The sequence below is a fragment of the Corapipo altera genome, unplaced genomic scaffold (assembly GCF_003945725.1).
Source record: "Corapipo altera isolate COAL_440 unplaced genomic scaffold, ASM394572v1 113, whole genome shotgun sequence".
Classification (NCBI taxonomy): Eukaryota; Metazoa; Chordata; class Aves; order Passeriformes; family Pipridae; genus Corapipo; species Corapipo altera.
Genome location: NW_020884895.1, coordinates 1,389,158 through 1,409,710, shown reverse-complemented (window position 1 = coordinate 1,409,710; position 20,553 = coordinate 1,389,158). Strand labels below are relative to the sequence as shown.

Sequence of the window (20,553 nt, the reverse complement as noted above, 5' to 3'; positions counted from 1 at the left end):
CAGGACACAGTTTAGCAGGTAGCAGTCCAAGTATGGTATGGCATAGAGTATGGTAGAGGCATAGAACCTTCAGATGAGGAAGCACACTAGATTGTCCAGGTACAACCTCCTTTGGTTCATGGTGTCTTTGTTTCCTTTGTTGTGGCTCTGTGTGCTGAACCATTCTGGGGTCTCTAAGCTGAACATGGTCTGTATCGCATTTCTGTCTTGGTCAGATATATTTGTAGCCTCTAAGAGGCACAGGTAGCCTCTTGGTTTCATTTGAATTACCATCAGAAAAAGAAACTGAAAGTTGTCATATTTTGCCTGTACTCCTAGATCTCTTTTGAAAAGGTTATCATTAAATGAAGCATATTATTATTACTAAAGCATAATTGCATCGTAATTTTGCCATGTAATGTGATGTGTCATGATGTCTTTTGTTTAAAGGCAGGGGTTCTGGTGCAAGATGGTGTACATCTTCATCTAAACAACATCTGGGTCAGAAAATAGTAGGTTAGATTTTCAACGGCTGATGAGCCGACAGTCATTTTCTGTTATATAACCGCTCACAAAAGCAGGAGGAACAGACATATAATGGGGACCCTTTTCTCCATTGTAGTTCAAGTCATTATTTTTTATGTTCAAGCCATGTTCCAGCATTTGCACACAGGCTACAAAGGCTGGGAGCAACGTGTGCTCGGGAAGGTCATAGTGCGGCATCATCAACCTCCAGCAGCCCTCTTGTGGCCTGCCGCAAGGGGAGTCACCCTCCCTCTCTCTGCTCCCCAGAGGCTTTAATTACCTTGGTAAATGGCTTTCAGAGCCTGTTTCTTCAGTCTCACTTCTGTCAGTACTTGCCACCACCCTCTAGCTTCCTCTCAGGGAGTCCTGTGCCTGCTGGCATCCTTGCACACCAAGTCCAGGTGGAGTCTGGAGAGAAATGTGTAAGAATAATCTCACCTAGAGGGTAAATTTTTACCCACAGTTCCAAAGTAAGAAGAGACAAAAAGGAGGCCAGTGAGTGGTTGGAGAGCAAAATATACCATATCTACATGCATTTATCTCTGGCCATGAGAAAGGCAAGTGGCTGTGAGCTGGTCTAATTTGCTTTTCAAGCATTTGAAAGACTGTAAATGGATGCAAAAGTTTGATTCTTCCTGCTGTTGATCTAATCCACATTCTACTCTGTAGTAATTGTGGGAAAAATGTTTTGTGAAGAGAATCACCTAGGTCTTTTTATGCTAGAGATCATAGCCTTATAAAGGCTCAAGTGCTCATCTCTTAATGAAGATCCAGCAGATGTAGCAGTGGGGAATGAGAGAAGGTTGCACTTCTCTAAATCCTGAGCACCTGGTACAGCAGGATACTTACCTTCCCTTTCTCCTCTTCTTAGCCACACAAGAGTGGTTGAGACTTTGCATTATGAGTGTTTCTGAAGCACAGTCTCTTCAGACACCAGCACTGCTTCACAGATGGGATCTAAATCTTGCATCAAACCCAAAATTGCCCTCTGTTACTGTAGGTGATAAAATCCTAGCTGGAATAGGTAGCAAGCAGCATGACTTCCTCTGTGTTTTTACGTCCCTAGTTTAGCTTGAATTGCTGGCAGTCAACCTAGACATACTTTTACTTTTGAATAAACTAATTTGATGCAGAAATTATTTAATGCAGAATAAGTTCAGAATACTGAGGTAGCACTTTATCAAAGGGATTTCCGTGATCACCTATGTGCTGTGAAAGAAAGATGGGTTTTAGGCCATGAGTGGAATTAGGTTTGTCCCAAAAGTCAGTAAATAAAAGCTGACAATTTCCTACTGTATTCTAAGAGGAGTGAAATGTGATAATGAAGTATCAGGGATGTTTCTTTCAAAAGTATAGCTGTATTCTACAAGGTTCTCCAGCATGTTTAAAAATTAACATAGCCATGGCAAGCAAAATAATCTATGAGCGTGGTAGATATTTTTTCTGTTGTGATAGGGCTCTTAGTGTGCTAGGAACTGTACAAATGGATAGGAAACCTCAACCTCTTTCTGAAAAAACTTTGAACAATGATGAGGATGTTAGCCAACCCCACAAAAATTATTAGTCCTACATGAAAACAAACCAAATCTTTCTACCTCAATTTGAGAAGCAGTTTAAAGACAACCCAGCTTGTTCATGATAAACTTACGTGCCCACAGTGAACTCTCTGTGGACTGAAATGGCTGAAGAATTGATAATGAGCCACCAAGTCTTTGGCTGCAGGTCGTTAGTCCATAGCCAACTCACATCATTAAGAAGCGAAAGTGGGACCTACCTTCTGGCCCCACATGAAATGAGCTGGCTGGTCTCAGGGGGGTTCTCTGTGGGTATGTCATCACTTGGCTAAAAACCATAAATTGTGGTCCCTGGAGGATCCCTGGCTGGGAATCTCCTTGATGAGGCCAGGAGCTGAAGACAGGCTGTTCATCTAGGGCACATGGGATGGAAAAGGTTGGTTCTCCCTCTCCTCCTGTTAGATGTATTTTATGGAGATGAGTGAAACCAGGAATTTCCATCCAGTCATAAGGACTAAATTCTCATGTACAGGTATTTTAAGAGGGGGGTGTATGTATGTGTGCCTGTGAATGAGAATGTTTTTCTGGACTGTAGTATTATAGAAATAATTTTCAGATGGAGCTTTGGAGTGTTTTAAGCCTTGACTTTTTTTTTTTTTGTCATGACTTACAGCAGAATTGTGGAGTGAGGTACAAACATTCAGTTTTGGAGCTGGAGTTAGAAACCCTTCCAGCCATGCAGTCCCAGAGAAATCTTTGTCCCAATAATGTAAAAACAGTTTAGTTTCTCTTTGTTTTGAGTTGGTTGTGTACGTAATCTGGCATAAGTAAACCCTTTTTTGCTTTTTAAAACTGAAAACAGCTCACCTATTGTTTGAAGGTGGATGCACTAAATTTGCAGTTTGCTTTTATGTTATATTATGGCTCGTTGTGCTGCAGTAACATCCAAGGCCTGACAGCAAGGCTGTGGTCATGCTGTACTATGTGCAAATTAAACATGGAGTAGGAAACAGTATGCATCCCTCAGAGCTCTGAAACTGAAAATATGGCACGGACCAGGAAATTACTATCCTTAGTTTACAAACAAGGGGTTGACTGGCAGAGTTTAGGTGAGTCACCCAGAGTCATGCCGAGATCCAGTAGCAATGTGGGAATTGAGCATAGAATTCCTTCAAGTTCTGTGCCTTACCCAAAGCTGTAGCCACACTATTTTATGCAAGAATCAACCAAAATGGACCTGTAAGCCTTGTCTGATAAGAAATCACAACCAGTTTGAAGGCTCTTCCCAGTGTGTAGAGCACAAGCCCTATTTTCCAAGGTATGGAAATAATAAAGGATATGGAAATAATAAAGGGGGGAAAAAAGTGCTCCAGGACCACACTGGGTATCTTTAATTGGTGTTAATATGATGTACCCACTAATGTTATCACACTTCTGCATTGAGATAGTTCAAAGCTGTAAGGAAAATTGATAATTCACCATAGTAATCTGTTACTTTCCAGTCTAGCAATCACCCTTCCACGGGGGTGTGGCATTTTGGTAGCATTTGTTTCATGCTGTCTTTTTTGATAGGGTGGTTTGTCTTTTGCCAGTAGCTTTTGGGGGTATTTTGAGTGTCATTAACTCAAAATGAGTTATTTTCAGTGGGGGGAAAGGCCAGATTTTATCTGAGAGTGAAATGTGGTAAAAAGAAGAATTAAACAGGACTGCCTCATTTGCTGAGAGTTCTCTAGCCTCTTTCCTTTTGATGGAACTGCATCAAAACTGTTTGGTTTTTTCTTTTTTATAAGGAATTGCTTTGACTCAGATTCTGTGAGATGAATCATAACGCACTTTCTCATCTGAGATGTGGAAAAAAAAAAAATCCAGCTCTGCTGTCAATGTCAGCATAATCAATACAGAGTGTTTCTCGGTGGTGCAGAGGTAGGAGAGGATTAAAAGAATGAAAATAATCAGAAGTAGCCAAACTTTCCTGCTGGTTTTAATAAGCTGCACTGTTTTTACGTCTCCAAATGCACCTTGCTGTCCATCGTGTCATGTTAAACCTGCACACAGTTTTCACATCTCTGGCTACAATCCAAGGTCACAACTGGTGCTCAGAAGTTAGGAGACTGTCATCCCAAACTGGCAGGCAGATCACGAGAAGCCAGCCCCGGCAGACATTTGGGATGTTACCAGCAGCTGAGAGTAAACCTGTTTTGATTTGTGAAACCTGCAGTTGAGATGTCACCTGCCTGCACTGTGCCAGCACAGGTTTTGTCAGCTGAGCAGGAGAGAGTGGCAAAGCACCGTGCCTGTCCTGTGGCCCTGCCTGAGCCAGCCCCATTGAGGGAAATGGAAAACTTCAATAGCAAGAGGGTCACTGTGGATGCAAACTGGAAATGGGAGACAACATCTGATACCTTGTCACCAGCTTTCATTTATGAATTCACTCATTTGCTTTTTTTTATTGTGTGTCTGCCAAGACATGCACAGAGATGTAAAAATAGTTACCTCTGGAAGTTTGAGCTAAGAGCCAAACCCCTGAAGAACTGTGTTCACAGCACCAGGGTCAAAAGGTGACAGCACAGGTAAGTTATATGGGTTTTGACAGTTGACAGAATTTATCTCCCCATTGAGCACAGTGGTTCAATAAAACACACTGGCAATAGCAGACCCTTCTGTGGAGAGTGTAGAGGTGTGGGTGCAACCATCTTTCACAGCCTAAGACACTGCTAAAGACAGACAGTTGGATGTGGGGTGTGAATTGTTTTCTCTCGTAGATCCTTTGAAATTACTGTCCCAGCCATGCTAAACTGTCTGTTTAAAGCTGTGAATCAGGCTGTGTTCAGTTAGCAGCAGTGTTCAACTTTAATATACAATTTCCTCAACAAGTTCTGGTTCCAGACAATATCTTGAGAGGTTAATAACTTACTATCTGCTCAGTGCATGTTCTGATTCTGTCTGTGCTGTCAGGGGCTGACTGGGCAGATGATATGCAGCAGTCTTTGTGAGTGCAGGTCAGAAATAGAGAAAGTTTGGGGGGCGTTTAGTGGCTTTTGTTGTCATCTAAAATTACACTTGAAGAAAACCCAGCTTTTAAAATGTCTTCATTTCCTCATTATGTGCTTGCTCTCAACGACAAGTGAATTCTGCATTTGACTTCCAAAAAAAAGCTGCGGAAAGCCTGAAGCCTTTTACCTTGAATTTTCTCTTGAGTTGATGAATGGCTGGGACATGACAATACTGACTTTCCCCACTTTTTAATGAAGAGTTTATTTGTGATTACATGAGCTAAGGAATTGTGTCTGGCTGAGCTGAAAGGAGACATTTAGAAGGGACTCTAATGTCTCCTTTATGCTGTGCAGAAGACTGTCATATGCAGCCAGCTCTCCTGGACAGGAAAGTCCTAGTGATCGTCATTGCCAACATATGTTCTTGTTGTCATCTCCATGAGTTGGGCAGCTGCTTCTCATTGCTGTCCCATGGCTGAAATTAGTGAGAATCTTAAAATGCACATGCAAATGTGTGTGTGTACACACATATATATATAGTGCAGGATACTACTACGACCCTGGATTCTAATGGCGTTCCTTTCTTTCCTGTTCTCCATCTCAACATCTCACATCAGCTGATCCAGCTTTCGATGCCTGCATGGTCTTGTGAAGTGTGACTGTCTCCAACATTGGCAAATCTGATGTGTGTGCTTAGAGGAGGGAGGAAGGCGTGGTGGGAGGACAGAACTGGGGAGGGTATGGCTACAGCAGTGGATGTTTGAGTGGGACATTTTTAAGTCATAGCTGTATGACTTTTTTAAGTCATTTATTCGTATATGCCTAAAAGCATTGTCTTCTTCTAAAGATAAAATGGCAAAGCGCAGGCTTCAGTGTGCTGTCCTTGTGTAGTACCATTAGGCCACTACTGATGCGAAAGCATCCATAACCTCAATTTCCATGCAAGGGGACCACAAAATGGAGTTGTTTATGGTCAGATTTATTTCTACTGTTTTTTCACAGGCAGAATTCAAAAGGTGAAGAAAGTGGAGCATGTGCACTGCAGATGTGCACAGCTGGTGCACTGCCATCTCCATGGCATCTCTCCTTCAGAAGGGCAGCTGAGGAGAGCCAGAAGGTCTGTGTCAGTTATATGGCCAGCTCCTAGTGAAAGCTTGTCATTTAAACTCTTTTGGTCTCTTTCTGCACTGCTGTCTCTGAGTGAGGAATGGAAACTGCTCTGTTCGCTCACGCAGGGCAGACACAAACTTTCAGGTTTTGAGGGCTTAGGTGAAAAACTGCACAGGTAACGCAAGTTTCAGGAATCTCAGCATGAGGGTCAGAGACAGGCATTGGAAGAGGCCAACTCCAAACTTAGGGCAGAGGACATTGCTGTTCTGGGGTTACAGATCTGTGCCCTGAGCTAGCCATGGTCATACCTGGTCATAAGTAAAGGACTTTGTTCATAGGCCCATTGACCTAAGTGTGGCTTGGTCTTTTAAACAAAAACAATACATCATAGAAAGCCAATTAGTCTTGGGATCTTGGTGATTTTTCTGTTTTTTCTTTGCTCTGATTACAGCAGGGCATGTGGATGAGGAGCCGTAACTAAGCTGTTTGCAAGTCTGCCAGATTCTGCTTCCTTCTGTTTTGTACAATTGCAGGTGTTCACACACAATCTTGTTGCCTGTTGCCCTTTGCAGCACAACTTTCTTTTATTTAAGGAGGGAAGACAAGGTGACTGACTTGTGACCTTGAGTCCTTTGTAAATGACCAAAGTCCTGATACTATGAATAACAGCTGCTAGGCAGCAAGTAGAAATGGTGTGCATCCAGCAAATGCCTGATTGCAAAAGCTGTTCTGGCCTAGGAAAATTGCAACTGTTCAGAAGAACAAACACATCTTACAGAATGATGTTTTGAAGCATGGTCTAATTGTGACACATAGTGGGTCACATCTCAATAGGTGTGTGTTGACTAGAAGATTCTCCAAGTGACATCAACTTGGCTAGAGGTCTGGCTAAGTAAATATTGCCTAAACTCTCAAGAGATCAGTGTGTGCAGTGGCTTCATGCTTGTGCTCTCGGGACAGAGGAGAACAAAACAATATGCAGGAGAAATAATGCTGTAAAATGATGTATTAATATTGTTTTCCCATGGCAGTTTACTAATTTTGTGTCCCTCTTAGATAGGAATACCTCAGACAGGGCTCATCTGCATGAAAAGAAGTTCATAAGTCTTCAGTCTGTGGTTTACAAAATGCCAATCTCTTTTTCTTATAGAGAGGCTGCTTTGACTTTCTCTTGTAGCAGTACTGGAATTCAGACTTTTTTGCAGGTGTTCTAATGTTTGGACATGGATCTGAAACCTATTTGGAGTCATCTGGTCTAGAACATGGGTTGTAGACTTCCCACAAGCTACATAATGCATTTTGTTTCGTAGATCCTCATCTGTGCAGAGGCTGCAAAGGGGATGCTTAGACCAGTGGAAAGCAATGAGAACTATTTCCAAAATGTTTGAAGTCTCAGTCCCATTGAGTCTCAGGTTGCTGCAGTTCTGTTTTGAAGATGAAGGCTACAACTTTTGTAAGTTGTAGCCTTTCACTGGGACAAAAGTCTCCCACACTCTTTCCTATGCTGGTGTGTGAATAATAGGTTCCCTTCTACCCATAACATCTGACTTTGTCAACATAATAAAGTTGCATCATTTTATGTGCAAACGGAAACCAACTGACTTAAACCAGCATTGGCTTTCTGGGTTTGGTCATTAAATTCCAAAGTACACTAAGTTGACTAAGTTTACATCAGCTAAAATCAGACTTGGGATAAACTGAGTGTCTCTACAAGTACCTCAGATCTAAATTTGGAGGTCTAGTGGATTTCTAATGGTTCTGTTGTCACATGTAAACAAGTTCATCAGTTTTCCCTACTGTCATACCAAAGTGCTTAATGAGGATTAGATCCACCTACCGTTCTCACAGTGAACTCCCAGGTATGTAGGAAACCAGCAAAGAGCACCTGAAAGTTCAGAGCACAACCGTTTGCCAACTTACTCATACAGAGGTTGCTGTCACTGGTACAGCATGTTCAGGACTTTTTCAACACTGATTTTTTTTGGCAAACACCTACAATCCCCACTGTTGATGGCCTTTCCTAATGCCCACTCAAGGACGTTGGACTGGCAGAACTCATCACGAGCTCTGGATATCGGATGAGTCCTTTCCAATTGGTTCAGCCCTGTCACGAGGAGGGAAAGCTTTGGGGGTTTCAGTTTCCATGGACACAAATTCTTCAGGTCAAGAATTCTGTGAATAATTCAGGAGCCAGAGATTGGTGCCCTTCACATGGAAGCCAATTCAGGAAGAACCTCCCATCTTAGAAGTGTGAGCGCGCCCGTTTAGATACTGGTCAACATCAGAGCCTCCTCATAGGGGGCTTAAGATTAAATGTCAGGACAGCCTGTATCATGATAAATATGGATCAGTACCCACAATTCTCATGTCTCGTACTGTTAGTCAACAGGCCCTAGAGTCTAAACCACCATGTCAAACAGATCAGTCTTTTGGGCCACTTAAGAGCTTGGCTTTATGGCGTGAGGGGTTTTTTTTAGCTTATTATTTTTTAAGCCTTACTAATTTTGAATCAAAAGCTGTAGGATGTGTGAGAGTGACACATGCGATTGTGCAGATGGATTTTCCACATCCTTTCTTTAAATAAAATAATAATTGTTATAAATATGTATCTCATATTTTACACTAATTCACTTGTAATGGAGGCCAAGCAGGAAAACTTTAATATCCTTTTCCAGCAAGCTCTGAGAATGTATAGTAAGAATAATGATCCATGGATACTTGATATCATAGTGCTCCATCATGGGCTCCAGATGAAGCATGTGCCACAGGTCATTTTGAAATTAGAGAGTTATCAGCATTACCTTCTGTCTTCCCCAGCCAGTAAAAGCAGGTCCCATGACCCAAAGGATGAACAGAATTATAATGATTGCTTTATTACATCAGTCTAATAAATACAGTGTCACCAGCAACAAATGGTATTTTAAAAGGACTTTTGCTCTCAATACAATATCACATTTTAGGTTATGACATGTGTGGTCATCCTGAATAGGAAAAAATGTTGCATGTCCCCTGCAGGATCAGGGTGTTTCTCCATCCCAGGTTCTAAAGTTCCTTTTACTTGTCCAAGAGAGTAAACAAATATTGGACCTTGTACCTGGTTGGAAAATTCTCAGATTTGGGGGTGAAGAAGAAAAACTCTGTCCAGTAGGTTGCTTTAATGAGAAAAAAACCAGTGTTCATTAATTCCAGCTGCTGAGAAATTTAGAGTGATGGAATTCATTGCAAGGGACAGTGGATGCTCAGCATACATTTCCGGTGCCTGAGGGATGTGATTTATGGCAGGGCTGCTGTCAAAAGGCAGACAGCGCATGTTTCAAAACAGCGAGGAACCTTTGGGCTGGTGCCGGGTTGTGAAAAGCAGGGTTTTCAGAAGACCTTAAATAAATGAGGTGCTCGTTGAAATTTGATGTGACATATTCTTCTGATGCAGCCAAACACCTTTGAAAACTCCAGGCCTCAAACTTGTTAGGCCTATGAGAGCTGCCATTTGTTCAGGACTCTACTCTTTGTTGGATCCAGCCTTTCTCCACTTTTTTTCCTTTTTTTCACTTTTGGCAGGGGGGAGACAGGTTCCCTTCCTGTTTTTTGTTTTCTTGTCAGACATTTTTCCCCAGGCAAGCATGCAGGAGACATGCCAGGTTGATAGGCCAGAGCCAATGGCACAGCAACCATCTCTGACTCAAAACTTTGCCATTACTCAGGCGTTTTCACCTTCACCACTGAACAAAGCCTTTGGTAAAAATCACTTTATGCCACCACTCTCCCAGTGATGCCACAAGGCAGAGACAAGCTGCCGAATACCAGCTGGAGCACAGCCAGGCTATGGAAGAGTGAATTGAGTCATTCATGCCCAGCAGCGGATGTGATTTTTGGCTGGGCTTGAGTCTGGTGAACACACTGATGGCGCCTGTCCTGGACTTACGAAATGGATTGGCTGGGCAGGGGGACAGAAATTGTTTGAAGTGCCCTTATGCAACATGGACACGGAGGTGGAGATGTAACTTTTCTTTTAGAAAGGTTAAATTGTTTACTGTGTCTTTGTTCTGCACCTGACACCACAGAGCTGTGCCCCATTGCATGGACTCCCTGAGACTGCTTTTATGCTGGAAGTGGCAAACCTAACTGTAGTCCTTTGGCAATGCAGTAAAAGACAACTCATTTTTGACCTAGACGTAAAGGCTGCTGCTATCTGTGTCAGTGTGAGTCTTAGTTGGTCCCTTCTGACTGCACTCTCGGTTCAGCTCTTAAAACAGCAAGAGCTAAGGAGGATCTGGTCTATGTTTAAGGCGTATTTGCACTGAACAGCAACATGAGCCTGTGGGCAGCCGGTTGCTGGTCCTCCCCACCTGGAGGAGTGGGTGGGAAAAGGTGCATGAACCACTGCACAACAAACACCCATCTGAGGAGACCAGATCGTCTGGCCTCCAGATCTGCTCTGTTTTACAGCCATCGCTTGCGTACGGGGTTGGTGCAGCAGCCCCTGAAACTACCCTTCACTGCTCTACCAGCAAATCTAATCTCCTGAGTCAGTGTGGGGGCAGGATGGGACAGCACACTCAAGAGTGACATCTGTGAGGGGACCCAGACAGGCTGGGCAGAGCTGGCCCCTCATAGCTGCTGGCTGGGGCTTCCGCCACTGGCCCTCCTAGTAATTGCAAGGTATTTTTTTGTGGCTTTCCAAAAGAGGATCCTGAAATCTGGTGCAGCATTACAGAGCAAGCCCAGCAGATTAGGGGATAGCCCAGGTAATGCCCCCCTGCCCATCACCCCTGATTAGGATGGGAGGAGGAGTGATTTCTGCCTCCTATCCTGCTTTTCCCTGCAGGAGATTCAGACAGGCATGGTCGCTCACCTTGTGTGCTGTCATATATTTGATATTTCCACTGTCCAGGGTTCATCATGCAACATGGCTTTGCAAGTGTAAGTGCAAAGCGACCTGGCTCAGTGGTTGTTGCTGTTGGGATCACCAGAACTGCCAAAATTTGTCTGATCTACAGCTCTGACAGCAACTGTTTTCCTCGCTAAGTTCCTTCCCAGGAGGGGCAAAACCCCACAGAATCAGCTTTGGGATAAGTTGCCCAGAGAGAGGTTTCCTGCGAGCCCCATTTGAACTTAGCTGATAGCCTCACCTTCACTGAGTACAGAGTTGCTGAGGTTGCTCCCTAGATGCCATGTATTGGTAACATCTCACAGAAAAATAGGATTTCAACATTAGTGATGTGTTCCAAGGAGAAAAGTAATTTTTGTTTTAAAAACTCTCATTTTCCTATGGAAGGTAAATAAGATTTTTATTTGGGAAAAAAAAGAGTTTTCCATGTTGCTTGTTTTTCCAACTTGTTATATGTGATCAGTTTGCTGTGAAGGAGAGGAGTGGTGGCACAGGATGGTGGAGGACTTCTGTGAAAGTATGGATTTTTTTAATTTTTTTTTTCTTTTACAAAATGACATGATTTCACACCTTAGTTAGCTGTTTGTTGGCCAGGGATTTTGGTGGAAATCAGTGCTTTGAAAATCTTACCCACAAACACAAACATGTTTTTAATTAAAAAAAAAAAAAAAAGGAAAGAATAATTATGAAATGTTACTTCTTTCTGCCCAACTCTATACTTGCAACTTAAAACTGCTTTTCTTTACCATATCCATGCCTAGTGTTCAGCCTGGGCTGGGAGCAGTAGTAAAGGGAAGCAGGTAGCAGAGAGTGCCCAGGACACAACAGGGGACATGGCAGCCTGTTTGCAGTGTTGGAGAGCCCGGGGGAGATGAGCTGGAGGATGAATTGCTGTGGCTTCCAGGGACAATCCCCTGTGCCCTGGCTGAGACCACCTGGCAAAGCTGACAGCTCTCCCCTCTGCTTCCCGAGCTGGGACCCTTCAGTGGATATACAACTGTTGTCTTTGTCATCTGGCGACTTTCATCAGCATTAAAGGAAACATTTATAAAGGAAATAAAGTACATTTTACTCTCTCCCTTCCATTTCCTTGATCGATTAGCAAAGGGAGGAATGTTTCCTCTCTCACGTTCTTTTTTTCACCCCCTTTCTTTTGTCTCCAGATGTTAGGGAGGCTCTGTTTCAACCCGTTCGCACATGGTAAAACACGTGCCAAAAAGTTGACACAATGTAACAACAGCAACAAAAAAAAATAGCAAAGCATGCTGCAAAAAACCTATCTGGGACCTTAAATATTGTAGAGCATCACTGACCCCCACTGGGCTGGCACACTCACTGCAGATCACCCAAGCTGAGGACTGGTACCTCATCGATGTGTGGGGCTCATAGTCACACTTGCCTGCGAGCGGGGGCATCTTTCATTTGGTCCTGTATGAATGGTGTAGATCAAACCAAGCCTGTGTTCTTCTCTCCATCATCAATAGAGGAAAAAACATTGGCTGAGCTTGCTGAGAGGGGCATTGTGGTTGGATGGCAGAAGGGCTCACTAGTGGTACAGTTGGGTACTTGCTGAGATTTTTTGCCCAAGTGGTTGGTGAAATCTCTGTTGCTGAAGGTCCTTGGGAACAGGTTCAACAAGTGTCTGTCAAGAATGCTGTAGAGAGAGTTGACCCTGCCTTCGAGGCAGTAAGAGAGTTTTGTGACTTCTCAGGATCCTGTTCAACTTGAATTTTTATAGCTTTGTGGGAAAATCAGGTGTGCTCCTCTCCAAACCTTTATTTTTGTGGTTGCAATGGTTTAGGAAGGTATCTCTCATTGTTTTCTTCTTTTTATCAGAAACAAGCTAAATTGTCTCTGTTGTCCCAGGGAGTTGAGGAGAGGATGGTGTAGATGTGTAAAGGATCACCACATGGAAGCTGAAGGAAGCAGAGGCCTTTCCTTCTGTGTCGTTAAACAGAGGACAGTAGCAGAGGCACAAAACTCTGTGTGCTCTGTTGCTACATGGCTCAGCCAGGCTACCAGAGAGCGATGGCATGGTCTGCACAGGGAGGACATTCCTCCTCCTGGGGAGAGGATTCCAGCAGGACTGGTGCTGTGAGCTCCCTTTGAAATGGAGAAGTTTTCAAGCCGCAAGACGTTCTCACCATCAAGCCTTTTCAAAGATGGTCTTGTGGTTAAATAGACTGGGATTGAGAAGATATGGTTTCAGTTCCTGGCTCCATCATAAACTTCTTGTGTGACCCTTGGAGAGTTATTTAACCTGTGTGGGTCTCAAGTTCCCTACCTGCATGTTGGGTGTCCTGCCTGTCCTCTACCTTCCCTGGGGTGTTGGAAAGATTCACCATAAGGGCTAATGATCGGCTGAGACAGTAAACGTGTGGTGAGCAGCATGGAGAAGTGTTTGAAAAGGTACGGTGAAGTGTTGGCAGAGTGAGCCTGAACAGTTGCAGTGCATTTGCTGTGTGGTGTGGAATGGGACCTCCAGGGCATATTGAGAATGTGTCAGGTTTGCAGCCAAGCAAAGTGAGAATATGAATTTGTATTGTGGTTGGAGGAAAGAGATGCAAACAACACAAGAGTGCAGCTACTGCTCAGTGCTGTACAGTACAATTGACAAGTAGGTCACTGCAGGGACCTGTACATCTGGAGTACAAGTGCAACACAGTTAAAGCAGAATAACCAGGACACAGTAATTAAATCACGGCCTTGGATTTAATTTATGAAGTGTTTCAGGCACACACTGCAGCTTGAAGCCCTGTTTACTGTGAAAGATTGTGTTTTCTGATGTCTGCTGAAGAAGAGGGAATTAAGATTGATCTGTCTCTTGTCCAAAGGCTGTGTAAGACAACTGATGCATACAGCCTGCTCCTGTCAAGTGGTGATACTTCAAGCTTGGATCCTGGCACAATAAACCATTGCCAAGGGCTTCCCACTAAGTCAAAAGTATGAGTTACAAAGCAAAAAAGAGGTAGGTAAGGAAAGCAAGGATAAGATGAGCAAAATAACATACTTTCCTACAAAATGCCTTTGGGTTTCTCTTTGTAGCATTATTGAAGTGCCCTGAGTGCCAAAGTGACAGAATCACTCTGGGACAAATATGACCAATGCCTCTTTCTCTAGCATGATCACAGACACATACCTCCCATGCTCTGCAGGAAGAGAATAAACCCTCTCTTGTGGATCAGAGATTCCTATTTTATTCCATTTGGACGAATCAAAGAACCCAGGACCTGTTGGGTACTTAAGAGTTGGCAGAAGCTCTTAACATTGAGGCTTAACTTGATTAAGGTGTACTGGCAGTTAAGGGCTGCTTTTAAACTATTATCCTGATGGATGAATTTCTGCTCCTGTATCCCTTTAAAATGAAATAATTGTGCCTGTCTGACATAGGTGTCCTGAGGAATCCCACGTGCTTGGGAAATGTTTGAAAATCCTTGGATGAAAGTCATTAGGAAAGAGGAGGGAGAGAGGGGAAAGTCTTCCTACACTGTTGACTTATGGTCAACGTTGTCCTCGAAATGCTGTTTTGTCATCAATATTTCTTCATTAAGAATAATGATTTTTCCACATTTACTGCCAGCTGATTCAAAGCCATCCAAAAGCAGAATGTGTCATGAATCTCTAAAATGCATTCGCTGGCGAACTCTAAACAGAGATGATTAGAAAAATAACACAGCGGAAATACTGGGTGTCTTGAGGCTGCCAGGGAAACTTTTAGTGAGATATTTTGTTCAATGTATTTATGTATTTTAAAAATGTTCTTGGTACAGTTTTGTAATGGCAGCATGCTTTATTTTTTTTAGTTCTTTCTTGCATAGTGTATCAGGGCTGCAGTGACAACCGGGGAATACACTTAGCTGATCAAGGGAAATTGTGTAATTGATAGACACTGAGGATATGACCTTGTGGTATATTCCCACAGTACAGTTAGGTGGGAAACAGTTTTTTCCATCAAGCAGAGTTTTTTGAGATACCAGCATTTTTTCCCCACATTTCAGCAAATGCAAAACCTTCCTACTTTGATGCTTTTATCAGAAAATTATCCCCTATCTCTTCTCTATGTAGAATGCATGCTTTGAATTCATTAATTTAAACCTTTTGTGGAGATGTTTCCACATTTTTTTCTCTGCTTTCTTTACTCTTGACATCTTTAGTTATTGCCTGAATTGCCTGTGTTAGGCACTGTACATCACATAGCAGGAGACAGCCAGTGCCCCCAGTGGCTTAGTGTCTAAGTAGGTATGACAGATAAATAATGCTGTAGCCTAAAAAAGGCTAATGCAGTCTTTGAATGGGCAAACAGGAGCATCTCAGGCAAGCTGATGGAGTTACCTTACCTCTGTCTTTGGCTCCAGTGTGATTGCTATGAGAATATTATGCCATAAGCATTAGTGTGGCATATACCTATTCCATCATCCATCCAGTGGTGGATGTTTGATTGGCTCACATTCTTAATCTGATGTTTAAAAGTGACGCATGTCCCAGATAAGGTTGGACTCCCGGTATCTAATTCCTTATCTCAAGATCGCGCCCAGTTTCTGGCCAAATCTTAAAACCTTTGCTGAGTAACAGCTCAGATTATGGCCTTTTCTATTCATCTTCACAGATAAAACCTGCATCCAAGCTCCAGTGACCTTGAATCTCTGCAACATCCTTTTCAAAAAATGTGATTTCTCCCTGTTCATGCTCAAGTAGCTGCAGAAATAACTCTCTAGCTGTAACTTAGGCCAGATCATTCCTGCCTCTTAATTGTAGAATCATAGAATATCCTGAGTTGTAAGGGGCCCACAAGGATCATTGACTCCAGCTCCTGAATGTCTCTCCTCTGGTTTCATTTCTGCATCATATCAAACAGAAGCTTCGTGTCTTTACCTGCATGACCTGAATGACCTGTAATGACCTATTCCCACCCTTTTTCATCTAGTATTCTCTAGTGACATACCAACTCATCCTTCCCATCTGAAAGTGTCTATGTTCAGTCTTCAAGCACTTACATTCCCTTTTGTTCTGTCTTTGTCCTTCCCTCAGAAGTATCCCATTAAACTTCCTTTAAAGTCCCTCCGGGTCCTCTTTCAAATTCTCCCTTAACCTTTTCTTTTGCTGGGCTGTCTACAGACTCCTTGTCAACAATAAAATATTTAGAGTGCTGAGACCACAGTTTTCCTTGCTGACTGTTTTGTCTGATTGCTTCCTTCTATTTCCTATCTCTACCCGGTTGTTAGTGCTTGTGTTAGATTGTAAACTCCTGTAATTGGGCCCTTCTTCGAATTCTCTGTTTTTCCAATATCCAGCACAATGGGACTGTTCCAGGATCTGCAGTGGTATAGGCAAAAAACATGTAATAACAGTAATAAAATAATGAGAAGTTAGAACATGTCATCATGACCAATATGAGCTACTTTCCTCCTTCCCCCTCTTCCTTCAGATTTGCAATATTTCAAATTTTTTACACAATAGAAGACAGTAAATGAGGAGGTTTCAGAATAAAGTATAGTAGCTGATGTATCCTTTCAGCTGCTGAAGTGTTTCCATGTGATCCACTCACTTATGGTGGCATTTTCAGCAGGGAAGCCTCTGTGGACACTTCTGTATGTCCCCTCAAGGTAAGACCAACATGTGGCAGCCGGGCAATGCTGAAGGAAGGTCATGGCACAGCCAAGGTTATGAACCTCTTTCATGCAAAAATAGAGGACTCCTGTCTCCCAGGCTTGCTGCCAACATATCACCTTCTAGTCTTGCTGAAGTGATCTTGAAAAAGGGTCTGAAAAGGGCTGAAGGGGCAAAAGAAGAATGTTGAAATGACATAGTTTCATCTTCATACAGTTTAGTGCTAATTTTGTCCTTTGTCTTTAAGCTGCCTTTTAAGTGCTGTTTGTCTCTGTGGGAAGCAAATGGGTCACGTTGTTCTGTGTTTCTACTGTAATACGCTGCCTGCTATTTTTCTCTTAGATTATTTGTGTAATCTTTTTTTGTGCAATCTGTTTGTTCTTGAGTCTTGCAAACTTTGCTACTTCTTTCCCAATAAGCAGTGCAACTTGTTCTGTATTCACTAACGGGTATTCTGCACACAACAGACTGGGTTATTTCAGCCAGTATGAAAATATTAAAATGGGGAACATGTGTGGGCACTTAATTGTGGTGAGCCCAACCACAAATACCTTCGCAGTTGGTAACTGGCAAGCAGGAAAAGCAGACCTTTGTTTTGTTTTTATCAGACATAATGATAGATACATTGTTTTTAGTGGGGTTTTTCTGGTTTTCTAAGGAAATGAGGCTTGTGCAATCACACTGCCTGTGTGCATGTGCCTGTCTGCTTGTCAATTCCTCCCTCACTAACACTTGAAGCTAATAGCCATTTTCAACTAAATTTGAGCAAGATGCAGGAGTTGGGAGAAGAGACCAGCTCTTGCAGAAGTCTTGTGAGTTCTGCAGAAGGTGCAGTCTCCAGTGGTCACATCACTTCAAGCCAGATCGGTTGTGTATGTGCCCACATACCTTCACATGGATCCAGCCACCTAACTGTAAGCTCCCAAATTTGAATATTTTGGCTTATTTGCTTTTGCCTTTTGGGTGAATGAGTCAGTTGGGAGAGTTGCTAGGCACAGAGCTTGTGTTTTGATTCTCACTGGAGTGGCCATGTCTCATGAAAAACATGGTTTGCTCAAGGCCACAGTGTTATAATTTGCATATAAACTTATAAAAAAGAAAGCTTTCTTTAAGCTTTCCTGTGTGACAGTTTACAGGAGTATTTCTGTCTGTGTACTTAATCACAGAAACTGGACTTCTCCTAAATGTAGACAGGTTAAGTCTGTCACTGCCTGAATGGGAATCTTCTGTGGAAAAACCCATGAAGAGGAAGGAAAGCCTAAGGAAACCAACTTAAAGGGGAGAAGTTGGCCAAGGCTTGTGTTACACTACTCTTTGGTTTGTATCTGACCACCAATAGTTAGCTGGGGAATGCCTCAGAGTTATGGAGGAATGTAGCCTCAGAGCACCTTTGGGAGACAGAGAAGATGTCTTTGTACCCTTTGCTGGAAGAGAGGACAGAGGTACAGAGGCACTGAGTGACTTGTCAGAGATTACAAGAGGATATATTTGAGTTTGGGAACAGACCCAGGTCTCCCAGCACAGGTACAGCCAGAAGTATGGTCTACATGTAGACAGCTTCTTCAGCAAATGGAGAGATGCCTGGTCAAAGAGGAAGATAAATGCTGAAGTATACCAGAGCTGGCTAAATTATGAATGTGAGAAGAGGAGGAGGGGAAGAAAAGATTCCCACATGTTCTGCTCAGATGTTAACAAAGAAAGCTGAGAAATGTTTGCATAGACACTACATTATTCCATGTCCAAATGCCTCATAAAAATAATACCGGATGATCACAGAATGGCACACTAGGGAAAATAAATTCTTCAGCGGAATATTCCCTCTGGAAAAACACTGTGTAAAGTAATACACTAATGGCTTTCAATTTCATGTTTTATATATAGAGATATTAACTGCTCCCCAGACGTCTCTTCGTATTACAGCCCAACTACATGAGACGTTTGGAGAAGGCCCTGGAGCACGCTTGGTCTTGTCCACATGCAGGACTGAGTGGTGCTCTCTCATGGTACATGCAGCTCCTGTGGTGTACACAGTAGGTGTCTTCTGCCTCCTTCCAGTGCAGTGCTGCTCCTGTGATTCTGTCCACTGGGTTTGGGGTTTTTTTTTGCTTCCTAGTCCTCGTGTTTTTTTCTATTCTTCCCCCAAGCTCTGTAGCCTCACCACCATGGTGGGAAACCTGCATTCTTTCTCTGCTCATAAAAAAGGAGTCCTCACTACAAATGCTACAGTGGAGTAATTAAAGCACAACACTGTCAATCAAAACTGTAATAACAAATACTGAAGAAAGTAAGTTCACATACAGCATTATTAATTCCTTTTTGGGGGCTTTCCAGGCTTGTCTGGATTCATCTGGTGACTTCTCTCTCCAGATTGCTCAGGCTGGGAGCCGTTTGTGTCAGGAACTGTCTGTCCTGTATAAAGACAACTACGGTTATGTCGTTGTAGCAAATCATAACGATCTGGGTTTTTTTCCAAGCTTTCCTAATATATCTCAAATGTGTATATATATCATCCTGCCACATCCTGAGGGATCCAAAAGTAGCTTACATGCTTTGTTCCCTGAACATAGCTTACTGGAGTCTGGGACCCGCAGGAAAGAAGTTGTGAGGGATGTTGACAGTGCACTGCCTAAGGACAGCAGCCCTGCTCCTGGGATGACAAGACATGTCCAAGTTCTTTAAGGAAGTTGTGCAATATATGCTTGAAAAGCCCAATAAACACTGACTGTGGTATGAGAGAACATAGTATTGTTGCTGAATTATTTAATTATTATCAGATACATATTATTTGTGTATGCATTTGTGAATAATTCTATATTGAACTCAGTCTGCCTTCCTGCTTGTGCTTCAGCTCCTTCTCACTCTCAGTGACTGTACCACTCTATCCATGGAGCCTTCAAGAAGTGCAGGGCCCCATGACTGGAGACACCACAGTCAATCTGAAACTGGACAGTACCATTTTGGGTGGGGCAATGTCCCAGGCCACAGTTGCTCTGTTACCTTTGGTGGGTTTCTCGTGCACAGAGTGTCTGAGGTTGTCCCTAATACCTTCCATTTTCAACACTGATCATTGGGTAAGGATACCAGACCTGCACAGGCTATCTCCATTTTCCAGAACTTGAATGACAGAGAAAAATGGCATGGGTGTGCCTTCCACCCACCTCTTCCATCATCTCTGCACCACAATCTTTCCTAGGAAAATGTCTTTCCCATGATCTAAGAAAATCTTGTCTTCGCTTGAAATCTGTCTGCCACATAACATTTTTAACAACAATCTGAACAAGGCAGGAAGCCTTTTGTATGTGTGTGTGTGTCTGCAGATTTTTTGTTATTCATTTCTATGTGACATTAGGGACCTTTTTCAGAAACAGACAGAGCTCTTAAGCCTTGTCTGTACTTAGAGTCTTTACTAGCAGGTTCTGATACACCTTTCTTGAAGGATGGTAAGAATAAAGTATCCATACATCAGTTTCCTTAGGAATAGTTTCTGTGCTTTAAATAGACACAATATCTTAATCCTTATTTAATCTTTGAACAGAAAAAAAAGTAATTGGCTTCACTGAGAGAGTTGGTTTAAGCTGTACAAACAAAAACTACTCTTTAAATGGTAGCAACTCTAGTGCCACCAGGCAGCTTTTATGAGCCATCCTACCACAAAATCCTTTAATGTGGAGGCCAAAGCTTTAGGCACAGGTTTATGACATCTAACTGATGAGCTGAGGATGACTATATAGCTGGGTTAGGTGATAGCTGGGTGGTTTGTATCTGAGGCTCAGCCTCCTTACAGTGAACACTGGCTAGCAGCAGCAGAACTGATATCAGTGCAGTCTTGGGAGCCACTTTCAGTCCTTTATAGATCTTTTCTTATGGGCCAGCCCCAGAGTGCCTTACAGTGGTGGTGGATCTTTGCCAGCAGTGGCACAAATTGCTCCTCTGTTGT

At 42.8% G+C, this 20,553-nt stretch overlaps 1 protein-coding gene across 8 annotated transcripts in view; it reads left to right on the top strand.

The window, feature by feature from the left end:
* The window catches only part of LPP (LIM domain containing preferred translocation partner in lipoma), a 328,422-nt gene that overhangs the window by 255,747 nt on the left and 52,122 nt on the right, over window positions 1-20,553 (top strand). The window lies entirely within an intron of this gene.